Below are 13,278 nucleotides of genomic sequence, written 5' to 3' on the forward strand. Positions count from 1 at the left end.
CAATATACTCACCACCCTTAGTTTCGAGAATTCCCCAGGTGTGTACACCACCTCAAATTTTGAGGGTACCACTGTCACCAATTCCAATGATAAATCCCTTGAGTAGGTTAAATCTAGCAGGGACCCTGAGCTTGCAGCTGGTTCTTCAAAAGGCTAAGGAAGATGAGAAGGCCAGGGAGCTTGAGGGGGAGAATCTAAGACAAGCTCACCGAGAACAAGAGGAGAGGAGGCAGAAGATACCAGATATTGGGTACAGGAAGAGAAATTGCTAGAAAGGGAAGAGAAACAGAGAGACAGGGAGGAGAAACAGAGAGAGTGGGAGGAGAAACAGAAGGAAAAAGAAAGACAGCTGGAGAGGGAAAAGATATCCCTTGAGAGAGATACTTGGCAAAGAATGCAGTAAACACGAACAATGATATATAATACAGATCTTGTTGGAGACAAGTGGTATCTGATTACAATTATACTTCCTGCACCTTAAGGTTAGGTCATCCTGCGGGCTCCTAAGTCAGCAGGTGAATTTAAGTGCGGTGCTAAATCTCGCCGAGAAAATAAGAACAATCTTGTAATATGCATCTCTTCTTGCAGGACTCTCCAAGTAAACAAGTGATGCTGGGGGATAATAAAGTAACAGTTTTGTTTTTTGTCTGAGAAAGGGGAATAACAATTCCTTGGGCTGTGGCAATAACCTTGTTTCCATTAGTAAAAAGGCTTCCGAGGCATTGTGACAGTAAGTGATTTGGGGATGTAAGAGTGTTTGTGTTCACTTCTTCTACACTACAGAGCTTCGTATTACTGAAGAGGTTGCAGATGATTGTGCTGCCCTTTCTATATTACGGATCACACCGGAACACATTTAGTGCCAGTATGATCACAAACTGGTATTCCTCAATTTTCATTGGGTGTGGCCCTATGCAAAAGATTAAACATCTTGCCTATGTACTGTTGTGTAAATAAATGGTATATTCTCTTCTCCACCATTGAGAAGATGTTGGCATAGAACCACTGTTCACATATGTGCACTGTATTTATTACAAATGAGAGCCACAGTCAGTGGGGCCCAAAGGCCGCCGCGTGAAACTGGAGACCGGGGATCAAATATACCCCCATGCATCCTCTTATACTGCAGGGGTCTTCAATCTGTGGGGCGCGACCCCCAGGGGGGCCGGGGAGTCATAGATAGGGGGTCGCTCATCCCCAGTTGCACTTCTGCCTGGAACTGGAATCCAAAACACTTGTTTATTTTCACGCCCGCCCTTTTCCCCCTGCTGTCTTTGAAATGACTCTGCTCTGCTCTCGCTGTTAACTGTTGCTGTACTCTGATCTCCCTTTTGGCTTGGGGAAAGCCCACATAGGCTATCCTGGACTCTGGGGTAGGGTGAAGTTGGAGGAGGAGGGGAGAGGCAGTCAGATTACCACTTGTGCCACCGAGACCAATCTTTTCAAACAAAAAGGATTTTTCGAAGACAAAATTAGCTACTCTTAACAAATGCTAAGGACCAGACCCCAGAGGTAAATGCACTATGTGAAAATGGAAATCCCTGCGTAGGTCACACCTCTCTGTGTACTTGCTTCTCTGGTAGTGTGCATGCAGGGCCAGAGACACAACTAGAGTCAAATTTCAGGAGAGGTTAAAAAAACCTTCGAGGGGGGGAATTCTTCTAGCAAATGGCAGATTGAAGATGCAGGTGCTCTAAGAAGGGGTGAAAGAACAACAGAGCCTCGTTAACAAGTACATGGTCTTTTAAGGACCTGTGAAGTACTCGGTGAGGCTGCAATGAGACGGATGCCAGACCACTACAGCTCAAAAACTGTCTGTGTGTGTGCCCGGGAAGCTGTCTCAGCCCGGGCTGACACACACGAAGGAGTAGGGGGGCTAGAGCTGAAACCCTTTGAGCCAAATGGACATTGAGCAATCAGCTCAGTTCTCCCCGGCAACTGCATACACACCTTAAACCCCACTGTGCACAGTGGGATCTACCAAGCCAGTTACATTTGGTAAATAGCATGAGTTTCACTTACTGATATCAGTTATTCGACTTTTGTCAAAAGTATTTTTATTGATCATTTAATAAAAAACCAGTAGAAAGAAACATGCGACAATCACGCACTTCAGCCCACGCAGGGGGTAGCATACACTGTCGCCCGAGGGCGCCAAAACAGATGGGGACATGCCATTGTATGCAAAGCTCCTGTGCATGGCCTAGTGTCCAGGGGAGAGCCGCTTAACCAGCCTATGGGAAAGCATTTGGTAAGCCGTGGAGGAAGAGAAAGCTGAAAAGTCACAGGTGCACAGAAACATAGCCATGCGGATCATTGGTTGGTCACAAATAGCTGCCAGTAGTGCTAAGGGACCCCTGCTGCAGGTGGTACGCCATACTGTAATGGTGCATTAGGCGAGAAGTCATAACGAACAGAGAAAACAAACTAAATCATCCCCCCTCTCCCTTGCCCCCCTCACCCCTCACCCCTCCCCCCCCCAGTTGGGGTAGCAATAAGTGCATAACAAGGAACCAAATGTATAGCGACAGGGATTCATACCTGAAACAGGTGGAGTTTGCGTATGCTAGGTGGACATACCGCTGACAGTAGGCCCTTAGAGAGGAATGCTACCAGTGGCCCCCAGCGAAACTCAAAGTTTTTGAAGTCATCTAAAAAAATATCTGCCATCCTTTTCATACTAAGCAATCTCCATAGCCTCGAATGCCAGAGAGAGACGGCCGGAGCCTCCTTCTTCTTCCACGCTGCAGCCAGAGTGATTTTGGCCGCTCCAATGCTAAGCCACAATATCCTCTTGTCCGCTCTGGTCTGGTGTTCGAGATCAGGATCACGGAGACCCAGCAGGGTGGAGGCCATCGAGGTGGGAACAGGTTATCCCAGCATAACCTTAATTTGGGCTAGAATTTCCTCCCAGAACGGTCGGATAATGGGGCAGTCCCACCAAATGTGCTGGAAGTCCCCTAAAAACCCACATCCCCTCCAACACCTATCGGAAGTACCCGGGAAGATCAGTTGGAGCTTGGCAGGGTGTAGATACCAATCCATCATGGTTTTCATATGTGCCTCCCTAAGCTCTACTGAGTGATTAAATTTGGCAATATCAGACCATAGACGATTCCACTCTGCGTCCGAGATGTCGCGTTGGAGGATCCCTTCCCACATATACATATACCGGGGCCTAGGGGAAGCGGTGGTGGTAAGGAGGAACCCATAGATGAAAGTAATTGCCCCTTTAATGGAGTCAGTCCTGGTCAGGAAGGCCTCGAACTGCGTGAGGGGTCGAGTTGCCGCCTCCCGCACTTGGGGGGAGAGCGCCCAATGTAGTAGTTGAGGATGATGGTGTCGCTCACTCTCCAACACCCCATAGTCCCTCTGGCAGTTTTCAAAGGTGAGCGGGTCATATAACTGTGAAATAGGTGCGTGAGTGTGAGACAACCTCCATCCTTCCAGGCACGGAAGGGGCCCTCGAGTAAAGCCGGAGGGAAGGCGGGATTGAAGTGTATGGGCGTGAAGGGAGAGGGGAATCTGTCATCTGTAGAGACTGAGTCCCAGAGCTTCAAGGTGGTGCTAGTGGGGGTGCTGAGGTAGGCATTCCTAGGTCGGTCACACTTGGGCCGCCACACCAGGTCCCAAATCGTTCTCCCAGCCACGCTCCTTTCCATATGCAACCAGTGTTTTTCTGATTCTTGTTGCGACCACTCTACCAGTATGCGGAGTTGCGCCGCTTTATAATACAAGTGCATGTCGGGCAGCTCCACGCCTCCCTCCTTCCTTGGCTTGCGTAGGGCGGTGAAGGAAAAACGTGCGCGGCCCCCCTGCCAGATGAAACGCAAGATCATTGACCGCACCCGCCGAAAGAATTCTCTGTCGAGGTCTATTCGAAGGGCCTGGAACAGATATAGGATCTTGGGGAGGAGGGTCATTTTAATCGCGTGGATCCTCCCAAGCCAGGAGATAAACATAGGCTTCCACCGGGCCAGATCGGACTGGATCCTAGCAAGAAGCAGAGGGAAGTTAGCAGAGTACAATTTACCCAGCGTGGGGGTCAGGTGGATACCCAGATGATGAATGGAGGAATCCGTCCATGGGAGTGAGCGACTTAAGGTGGGGATACTCCGACTGGGGGACCGTAAGGTTGAGGACATAAGATTTGTCATAGTTAACTTTGAACCCTGCCACTGCCTCATAGCGCGCCAGAGCCGCCTGTACATGGGGAAGAGAGTGGGCCGGATCCAAGAGGGAGAGGAGGACATCATCTGCAAAGAGAGTGATCTTGTGGGACTCCGCAGTGAATGGTAGTCCACGGATGTCTGGGTCGGCCCTCACCGCTATTGGCAGCGGTTCAATGCTAAGGGCAAACAGCAACGGTGACAGGGGATATCCCTGCCTAGTGCCCCGGGAGTGGTCAAAAAAGGGAGAGAACCGACCGTTCACTGCCACTCGGGATCGGGGGAGAGGTAGTTCGCTCGTATCATTGTTATAAATTTAGAGGAGAAGCCAAAGGCGGCCAGGGTACGGAACAGGAACCCCTAGTCCACCCTGTCGAACGCCTTCTCGGCGTCTAGGTCCACCCGAACCGCCGGAATTTTAAACTTATTGGCTTTCTGAATGAGGTGTACTACCCGCCGTTTATTATCATGGGTCTGGCGCCCTTTGATAAACCCTGATTGATCTGGGTCTATGAGGGCCGGCATAAGATCATTGAGCCGTTGGGCGATGATAAAGGAGTAGAGCTTCGCGTCTAAATTCAGGAGGGCAATCGGCCTGTAGGAAGCGCATTTACTGGGGTCTTTCCCGGGTTTGGGGATGATGGATATAAGTGCATCCGCCATGGTGCGGGAGGATTCACCCTCCTCCGCCATGCGGTTAAATAGTTGGACTAGGTGCGGGCATGATTCAGAAGCAAAAGTTTTATAGAAGATGGCCGTATACCCATCCGCCCCCGGAGCCTTGTGGGGTTTTAAAGCTTTAATGGCAGCCAGCACATCCTCCCTGGAGAAGGGGGCGGAAAGCGCCTCATTCCATTCTGCTGATACCTGAGGCAGTGTCAGTCCTTGCAGATATTCTGCTTGGGCAGTAGCCTCCAGGTGGTCCCCTGTATAAATGGTCTTGTAGAAGGCCCCAAAGAGCTCCGCCTTCATCTGGTCTTGATGGGTCATTCCACCCTGGGCATCTTGAATTCCCCCTAAGTACTCCCTCTCCCTCTTGTCCCGTAGCTGCCTGGCCAGGTGTCTCCCCACCTTATTGCCCTGGGAGTAAGAGAGTCGCCAAAATTTCAACATGGTATATTCGGCCCTGTTATAATAGTGGTCTTGGAGTTTACCCCTGACGGCCGTTAGTTGCCTGAGACCCAACCTTGAGGGATTCTCCTTATGTGCCTTTTCCAGGGAGGAGAGCTCCTCCTCTAGCTGTTCCCACTCCCGACCACGCTGCCGATTAAGGGCGGCGTTCAGGGCTATGCAGTGTCCAAGACGGTACGCCTTAAAGGCATCCCATGTGGTGAAGACCGAGGTGTCCTTTGGGTCATTGAGGGTGAAAAACTTGTTGATAAGTCCTCGTAAGGAGGTGCATGATGGTTTGTCCCGAACCAGGGAAGCTGGGAAGTACCACTTGGAGCTGTCTTTGCTCTTCACACCCCATTGGAGCCCCACCGCAAGCAGACAGTGGTCAGAAATCGATAAAGGGAAGATCTTGGCCTCCCGCAGGTCCCCACGAAGCGACTGGCTCAGGAAGAAGTGGTCAATCCGGGAATAGGAGCGGTGGACATGGGAGAAGAAGGTGAAATCCTTAGACTGTGGGTATAGAAGGCGCCAAGCATCAAAAAGGCCCAGGTCGGAAATCTGTTGCCTTGTGTCGGGGGAAAACGTGCCCATGTCTGATCTCTGGGAGTGTGTGATATGTAAGTCCTTCTGCCATACCATATTAAAGTCCCCCATAGCAATCAGTGGCCCTTCCACAAAATCCACAACGGCCCTCAGCAGTGTAAGTAGAAAGGCGTTTTGCCCTGTGTTAGGTGCGTACAGTACAAGAAATGTGCAGAGTCTACCCCTCAGAAGGCCCTTAACCATGATCCAGTGACCCTCCCTATCACTTTGTACACCCACAGGCTGAAATTGCAGGGTCGAGCGAAACATAAGGGCCACCCCCCTGTGCTTCGTGGCAGCGGAGGATCTATAGATTAACTGGAACATTTTGTGCTTAAGGCGTGAGTCCTCCTTTTTAGCCAGGTGAGTCTCCTGAAGGCCCACTATATCCAGATGGTGATCAATAATATACTTCCAGGTCTTTTGGCGCTTTTGGGGAGAATTCAGCCCTCTAACATTCCATGTTCCTAAAGTTAAAGGCGGCATCGGAAATTCCTACGAGAGAGCTCTGCAAAGGCCGTTTGCCCCCTCCCCCCCCTGGTGGGTGGCCATATGGGCGATTCCCCCCGTCCCCCCTCCAGGATCCGAATGTAGCATGCGACCAATTGTTCATGTCAAGACTAACCTGCCCCGCAGGATCTCCCCGCCTCAAGCCCCCCCCCCCACGGCCCACCTCCCTCACAGGCAAGTTCCACGGATTCTACCCCTGCTATCACCACTGCCCTCCCCCCAACCCACCCCACCCACCCCCCCAACATCCCTAGGAAAAAAACACAATATACAGAACAAAGGAGGAAAAGTCTTAAGGGCAGGGGGACATGGCACCAGTCACTGTTCTTCCAGATCGTGTTACCGGGCTCCCTCACGATCATGGAGAGACAGCACGAGTGTTACCTCAGAGGGGTGGCCCCCTCCGGTGCCTGCAGATGACCCTCTCAGGTTCATGGGACCGCCTCACCCTGGTCCGTCGCTGCGTCAGTGACCTTGGCCACAGAAGCGACCGCTGCACCTCGCTCCTGCATCCTTGCTGAAAGGTCTGGCCCTCCTGTTTGCGCTGGCTTGCCCACTCTCTGCCACTCTGCTGAGCGTCGTCGTCGCCTGCCGGGGGAACCGCTGTTCCTGGACGCTGGGTCCTGACGTTCCAAGCCCATAAGATCCATTGCCACCTCTAAAGAGCGCACCTGGACCAATTTATTCTGCCAGCGGAAGATGAGACGAAAGGGGTGCCCCAAAGAGTAGGGCACTTTTTGTTCCTGGAGATAAGTGGTCACAGGCTTGAAGTCCCTGCACTTTTGCAGTGTGGAAGCCACCAAATCCTGGTACAGCAGGGGACTATGGTCTCGGAATAGGAGGGGAGCTAGATCTCGCGCTTTCCTAAGGATCCGTTCCTTTAGCTGGAAATCATGAACACACACCAGGATGTCGGGGGCCGGCGCTTGAGGCCCACACGGTAGACCAACCCGGTGCACTCGGTCCATTTGTATGGTCTGGATATCCTCCTCCTCAAGAATGTGTTTGAATAGCGCCTCAACGTACTCCCTCAAGTCCGCCCCCTCGCCTTTCCAGGGAACTGAGCAAATGCGAATGTTGTTGCGACGTGACCTATTTTCCAAGTCCTCTGTATGGGCCTGCAGGTCGAGGTTTTGCTCCATCAGGCGAATTACGTCTTGCTGCAACCGGTGAATGTCCTCTGCTGCACCTACGTCATGTTCTTCCAGCGTCACAACCCGCTCCCCTACTCCGTCCACATCTCTCCTTACTTCACGCAAGTCTGATGCCAGTTGTGAGCGCAGCTCTGATATGTCCTCTTTAATTTCCGCAAAGAGTTCTATCATGAAGGCCTTGGTCGCGGGTTCTTCATTATCACCCTTTTTGGAGATTTGTCGTGAGCAGGCGAGGCGGGCTGCGCGGCTCCTTTCGGGATCCCCTCCTTCCCAGGCTTGTCCTTTTTCATCCTATTGGACGCCATGGCTGCCGCCGCGCACCCCAAAGATCTGTCCAACCGTAGACATTCTCACCCAAGGTCAGAGGTGGAGCGCCAGCACCCCGACACAGGCCGGTGGTCCTCTGCGCAGCGACGCTGTTGTGCTATTCGGGGGCCCCGATGCAAGGGCTATAGGCTGCACGACCGATAATGGCAATCCGTGCCCTTCCCCCCACTCGCTGGTCAAGGTCCAAGCCAGGCTCCACCGGGCATCGAGCTCACCACATCCGTGCTGCAAGGCGTGGGCCCCCGTGCAGGCGGCGAGGCCGAACCACGTGGTGAATCAACCGGTACTCTGCAATTGGGGCTCTCAGGACGTTCCTGCCTCAAGGTGTCCAGCCCGGTCCCCCGAGTGCACTCCCGGGACAGGAGGGTAATGGGATGGCCTCCTCTCCCACTGCAGACGGCTGCCCAGCGACCAGGTAGGTCCTGCTAGTTCTCTGGGCCAGTTCCACAAGGCCAGGGATTCCACCGCCTCACTCCGGAGTCCGAGGCAGGCTCCGCGTAGCAGCTCTGGGGGGCAGGTGCTGTGGATGCACCGGGAGCGCGGCGGGGTTCCAAGATTCCCTCCCCCGCCGGGAGCTCCGGCGTAGATCCCCGCGTCAGCCACTTGGAAAGGTGGGCTCTGTACCTGGTCGGGGCCTACACCGGCCCAGAAGCCCCGACCTCGAGTTGCTGCAGTGGCCGCGTCGCGGCAGCTCAGTCTGGGGGCCCGCTCGCCGCTCAACTCCTCCCGAGACGCCGGTTCGCTGTGGGCTCACCTCCCTGCTTTCCGCACCGCCAGATGTCAGACACCCTGCAAACCACCTCCGGCGCAGGTCACAGGCTCCTCTGATCACGTCAGTGCCCACAGTCGGCGCTCCAGGGCGCACGTCTTCGGGCTTCGTCGCAGCCTAAGCCGGGCCCGAACTGCCGCCAGGTAGGCCGCACTGGTAAGCTCCTCACACCGTGTCCCACCGAGCAATACGGGACCTCCGGACACTCCAGGCAGACTCCGGGGTGTCGGCGATGCTGGCCACGGTACGCTAAAGTCCCAAGAGGGAGCTTAAATAAAGCTATTTCCCGCGTGGCACCGGAGAGACCTGAAAACACGTCTCACTCCGTCGCCATCTTGGCCACGCCCCTAGTTATTCGACTTTTATTGCAATGTTATCCCACATGCTTTTCAATCTGACACTTCCATATGTGCTTTATAGTCCCCTAGAGAGTCAATCACACTCCCACCTGCACCACCAGAAAGAACAATCTTTTCAAACAAAAAAGGTTTTTTGAACACAAAACTAGCCATTCTGAACAAAACTCAATCATGTGTTATCATTGAGTATTCAACATATGAAAATAAGGAGAATCCAACCATAGGCGTCACATGTTGTGTGCTAGGGTTGTGTCTTTTACTTTCTTCCCACGGCAGGGTTGGGCCAGTGCGGCTGTGGTGAAGACTGAAGGTGCTCTTCCCCCCTTTAGAAATGGCACTATCATCATGCAGCTTACAGAAGGGCAGTGTGCTTTGTTGGGCCAGAGGAGGGTTTGAAGGGGGGATAACACTGTAGGGATGAAGGGGAGGAGCCTGGACCGACAAGGCACTGTCTGTGTGTGATTATTAGGTATTGAAAGACAGGGCCAGTCATACTTTAACTGACAGGAGATGGAGGTAAGCGAGGCCGAATGGGGGGCAAGGAGAGAGGTGTGGAGCTAGAGGTGAGAGGCAGGATGCAGGTGTGAGAGGGGAAAAGAGAGAAGGGGATGATGTGAGAGAAGTGAGGAGAGGCAAGGTGAAAGATGTGGGAGGGGTGAGAGGAGAAGATGTGAGAGGTGAGGAGAGATGAGGGTGAGAGGAGACGGTATGGGAGAAAACAGAGGAGAGAAGACAGATGAGAGAAGTGAGGAGGGCAGCAAGGAAGTCAGAGAATTCAATTTGAGAGGACAGGGATGAAGAGAAATGTGAAGTGACGAAGGAAGTGCGGAAACACAAGAGGAGAGGTGAGTGTGAGAGAAAGGTGAAGGCAGAGAGGAGAGCTACCATTAAAGGGTGAGAGAAGATAGCTGAGAGGTGATCCATGCGGTATAAAAAGAATTTGTTGCAACGTGGGTGAGGGGGTGCAGCGAAAATGGAATAGAGGGAGTACTGGGGTGCGTGCTGAGGTAACAGGAGAGAGGAACATAAGTTCAAGAAGGTGTGAAAGAACAAAGGAGATGGGAACGATGAATGGTGGGACTGGAGAAGTGTAAGATACAAATAGATAAGACAGAAATTTGAAGGGAGAGACTTGAGGTGAATGAGAAGTGCTGAGGGTTGAGAGAGGAGACGGGGCCAGGGAGGCCATGAGATAAATAAGAGAGACTGTAATAGATGAGGGGATTAAAAAACACAGAACAGCGAGAGATGATTAAAGGTGCAGTAAGAGGTTGAGTGGGGAGAGGTGAATCAGAAGTTGTAAAAATGGGTGAAAGAAAATGGCCTGCAAAGGGAGAGAGAGTTAAAGGGGATGGGGTGGGAGGAAAGAGGTGTGTGTGAACTGCTTAACTCTGCATAAGACCGCCAGGGTTTTAAGGGACCCGTGCTGATGTTAAATGTTGAATGTTAAATGTTAAAGGATTTCTAAAGCGCATGGCTGCCCGGGAGCGTCCCAGCGCTGACAGAAGATCAAGCGAGGAGCCGGAGAGGAAAGTTACGGGAACAGCCAAGTCTTTAGAAGCTTCCGGAAGGGCAAGAGATTGTGTTGGGCACGGAGGTCAGGAGGGAGAGCGTTCCAGAGTTTGGATGCGTGACAGGAAAAGCGCCGGCCTCCAGAGCGCACTTTCTTGATCCTGGGTGTCAGGGTTAGGTGTGCACTGGAGGACCGAAGGGTTCTGGAGGTGGTATATGGGACAACGAGGTCCTTTAGAATAGGGGGAGCTTTTCCGTGGAGGATTTTGTGGGTTAAGCATAGGGCTTTGAACTGCACCCTTTGCAGAACGGGCAGCCAATGCAGTGCTCTGATGGCTGGTTTAGCCGTGCATCGGTTCTTGGTGTCAGTAAGAATCCGGGCAGCAGCGTTTTGCACAACCTGAAGCCTAGCTGTGACTTTCTTCGGCGTGCCAAGATACAAGGCGTTTCCGTAGTCCAATCTGGACATGATAAGGCCCTGTATAAGGAGCTTTCTTGACTGGAAGGGGAGCAGGGGGAGGATCTTGCGAGTGGTGCGAAGTAGACCATAGCAAATTCCTGCCGTTTTCTTTGCTTGGGTGTTCAGGGTAAGGTTTTGATCAAGACAATTCCCAGGCTTTTGATGTCTGCCTTGGGGGTTGGGGGGGGGGCCATGCACGGAGGCCACAGGGACTCCGGACGGAATCCAGGCCAGGCCAGGGCCAGGTGAGCTTCTAATGTGGTGGAACTGCGGAGTGGAAGACTCTTCACAAAGGATGACTAGACATCTTTTTGTTGTTTATTGCTGTATTTGGTTATAAACACTTTGCTTAGTGTTACCGTGTTTAAAAAATGTCAAAATAATGAAGCAATACTATCCCAAAATATGCTGCATCACATAGCATTATTTCCATTTTCTTACCACACAACTCAATCAACCCTACTGCATAATTTGGCCCTCCCCTACCTCATAGTTCTAGTAGCCCTGCCTTTAGGGCAGGCTGGCAGTGCCCAAATGGATGGCCAGTCAGGTCGGTGTGGGGGCTTTTATTCTTTTGCTGCTTGCTCGCCTGTTGTATGGTCTGGTGGACTGTTTTAACTGTTACTTTCTGTGCTATGACCACAAATATTGCCTGCAGCAAGCACAAATGCATGCAGTTTCTCATTCCTTGCAAAACACTTACACAGCTCGGCCTTTGCAAGTTTAAAACTGCCACATAATCTGGTCCTAACTTGCCTCATAATTCCAGTAGCTCTGCCAACAGGACAGTCTGGCAGTGCCCAAAGGGGTGGCCAGGCATGTCAGTGTGTGGGCTTTTTGTGGCTGCTTGCTGGCCTGTTTTATGGTCTGGTGGACTGTTTTAACTGTTGATTTGTCACCCACAAACCTTTGACTTGCTAAAAACTGTTAAATAATATTTCCCCACTGTAAAAATGATTTTCTATGGGAATTGGGGGCGTGTATAGTTATTGATAAAGAGGAGTATCAAGTTCAAGAAATATTTGTCAGGAGGGGGTCCTTACGTCTGAAAATGTTGACAGGGAGGTCTCGGCATCCAAGAGTTTGAAGACCTCTGTCTTAGAGGCTGTGCAGTCACTCATTGCACCAGCCTAAAGGGGGGAATCTGTCCCTCTTTGAAATGTAAGGCGGATTGAACCTATACAATGAAAAGAGGACCAGTGGCTTAAAACAGCTGGTCACTATTGACCAATGTGCTGTTCCCAGTGCAAGCTGCAATGTCAAAAGAACCTCCCATCATTCAGATAAAGGCTAGACAGTAAAATCAATGCAAGTGTGATCGAACAACCAACATGGCTGTCTAATCGCTCACTCCATAGGGTGCGCACCAAATTAATAGATTGGTTTGCCCTTTTGGTAAAATAATAATCCGAAATTCACTTCAGGCTAAACCCGTTCTACGTATTTGTTTATCCCTCTGCTACACAGTTTAGCATATGCATCCAATGTTTCTGCTTGTGAGCATGAGCTTCATTAATGTTCATGCCTTCTATGGAGTTTTTCTCAGAATCGAATAATAACCACTTCACCTGGGAGGGCTTGTGCTATTTTTCCATATATATGTCTGTCAGCGCGGTATTTTCCAATTTCAACTGTACCTTTAACAGGTGCCGAAGAATTCTCCTGCAAACTTCCTGCTTTAGTTTTCAAATGTAATACTGCAGAACAATTTGTGTGATCTTTTAGCATTTTCCATCACTGATACTATATAGTTCTATGTTCACTGTAGTTGTGCAAGCAACATATTGTCCGCACTTATAATATTCCTTAACCTTATCCAGTTCCCAAGTTCTTTCGGTGTTTTCTTTTGGGGGTTCTCTTTGTAGGCCATGCACTATAAAATTGCAAATGTTATTTGCTTTTTAAGGTCTTGACTACAAACATCTTTAGCTGTCTTGAAGGAGCTACCACACCAAACAGCATACACCTGCACAAACATACATACACAGTGAGCAGGCGTTTGGACATTCCATATAATCAATTGGATGATGTGATTCAGCTGGCTTTATGCTCAAAGGTCTGTCTATCAGTGCTAGCATAAGCCGATGGACTTTTTGCAGATGTTAACATACAAAAATAATTTACTTTCCTAATTTCTCACATACACCGCAACTGGCTATCCCCACACTCCTGCATGTCTTTTGTTCTCACAAAGTCTAGCTGCCCTTTCTAGCTTGTACATTGTACACTTGTTATGTATAGTAAGTAGGAATTCCGAGTCCAAGATAGTATCAGTAGAAATCGTGGCCGGAAAGTACTCCGTTCGGTGTGCACGAACAACTGT

Source organism: Lissotriton helveticus, chromosome 6 (genome assembly GCF_964261635.1).
Source record: "Lissotriton helveticus chromosome 6, aLisHel1.1, whole genome shotgun sequence".
Classification (NCBI taxonomy): domain Eukaryota; kingdom Metazoa; phylum Chordata; class Amphibia; order Caudata; family Salamandridae; genus Lissotriton; species Lissotriton helveticus.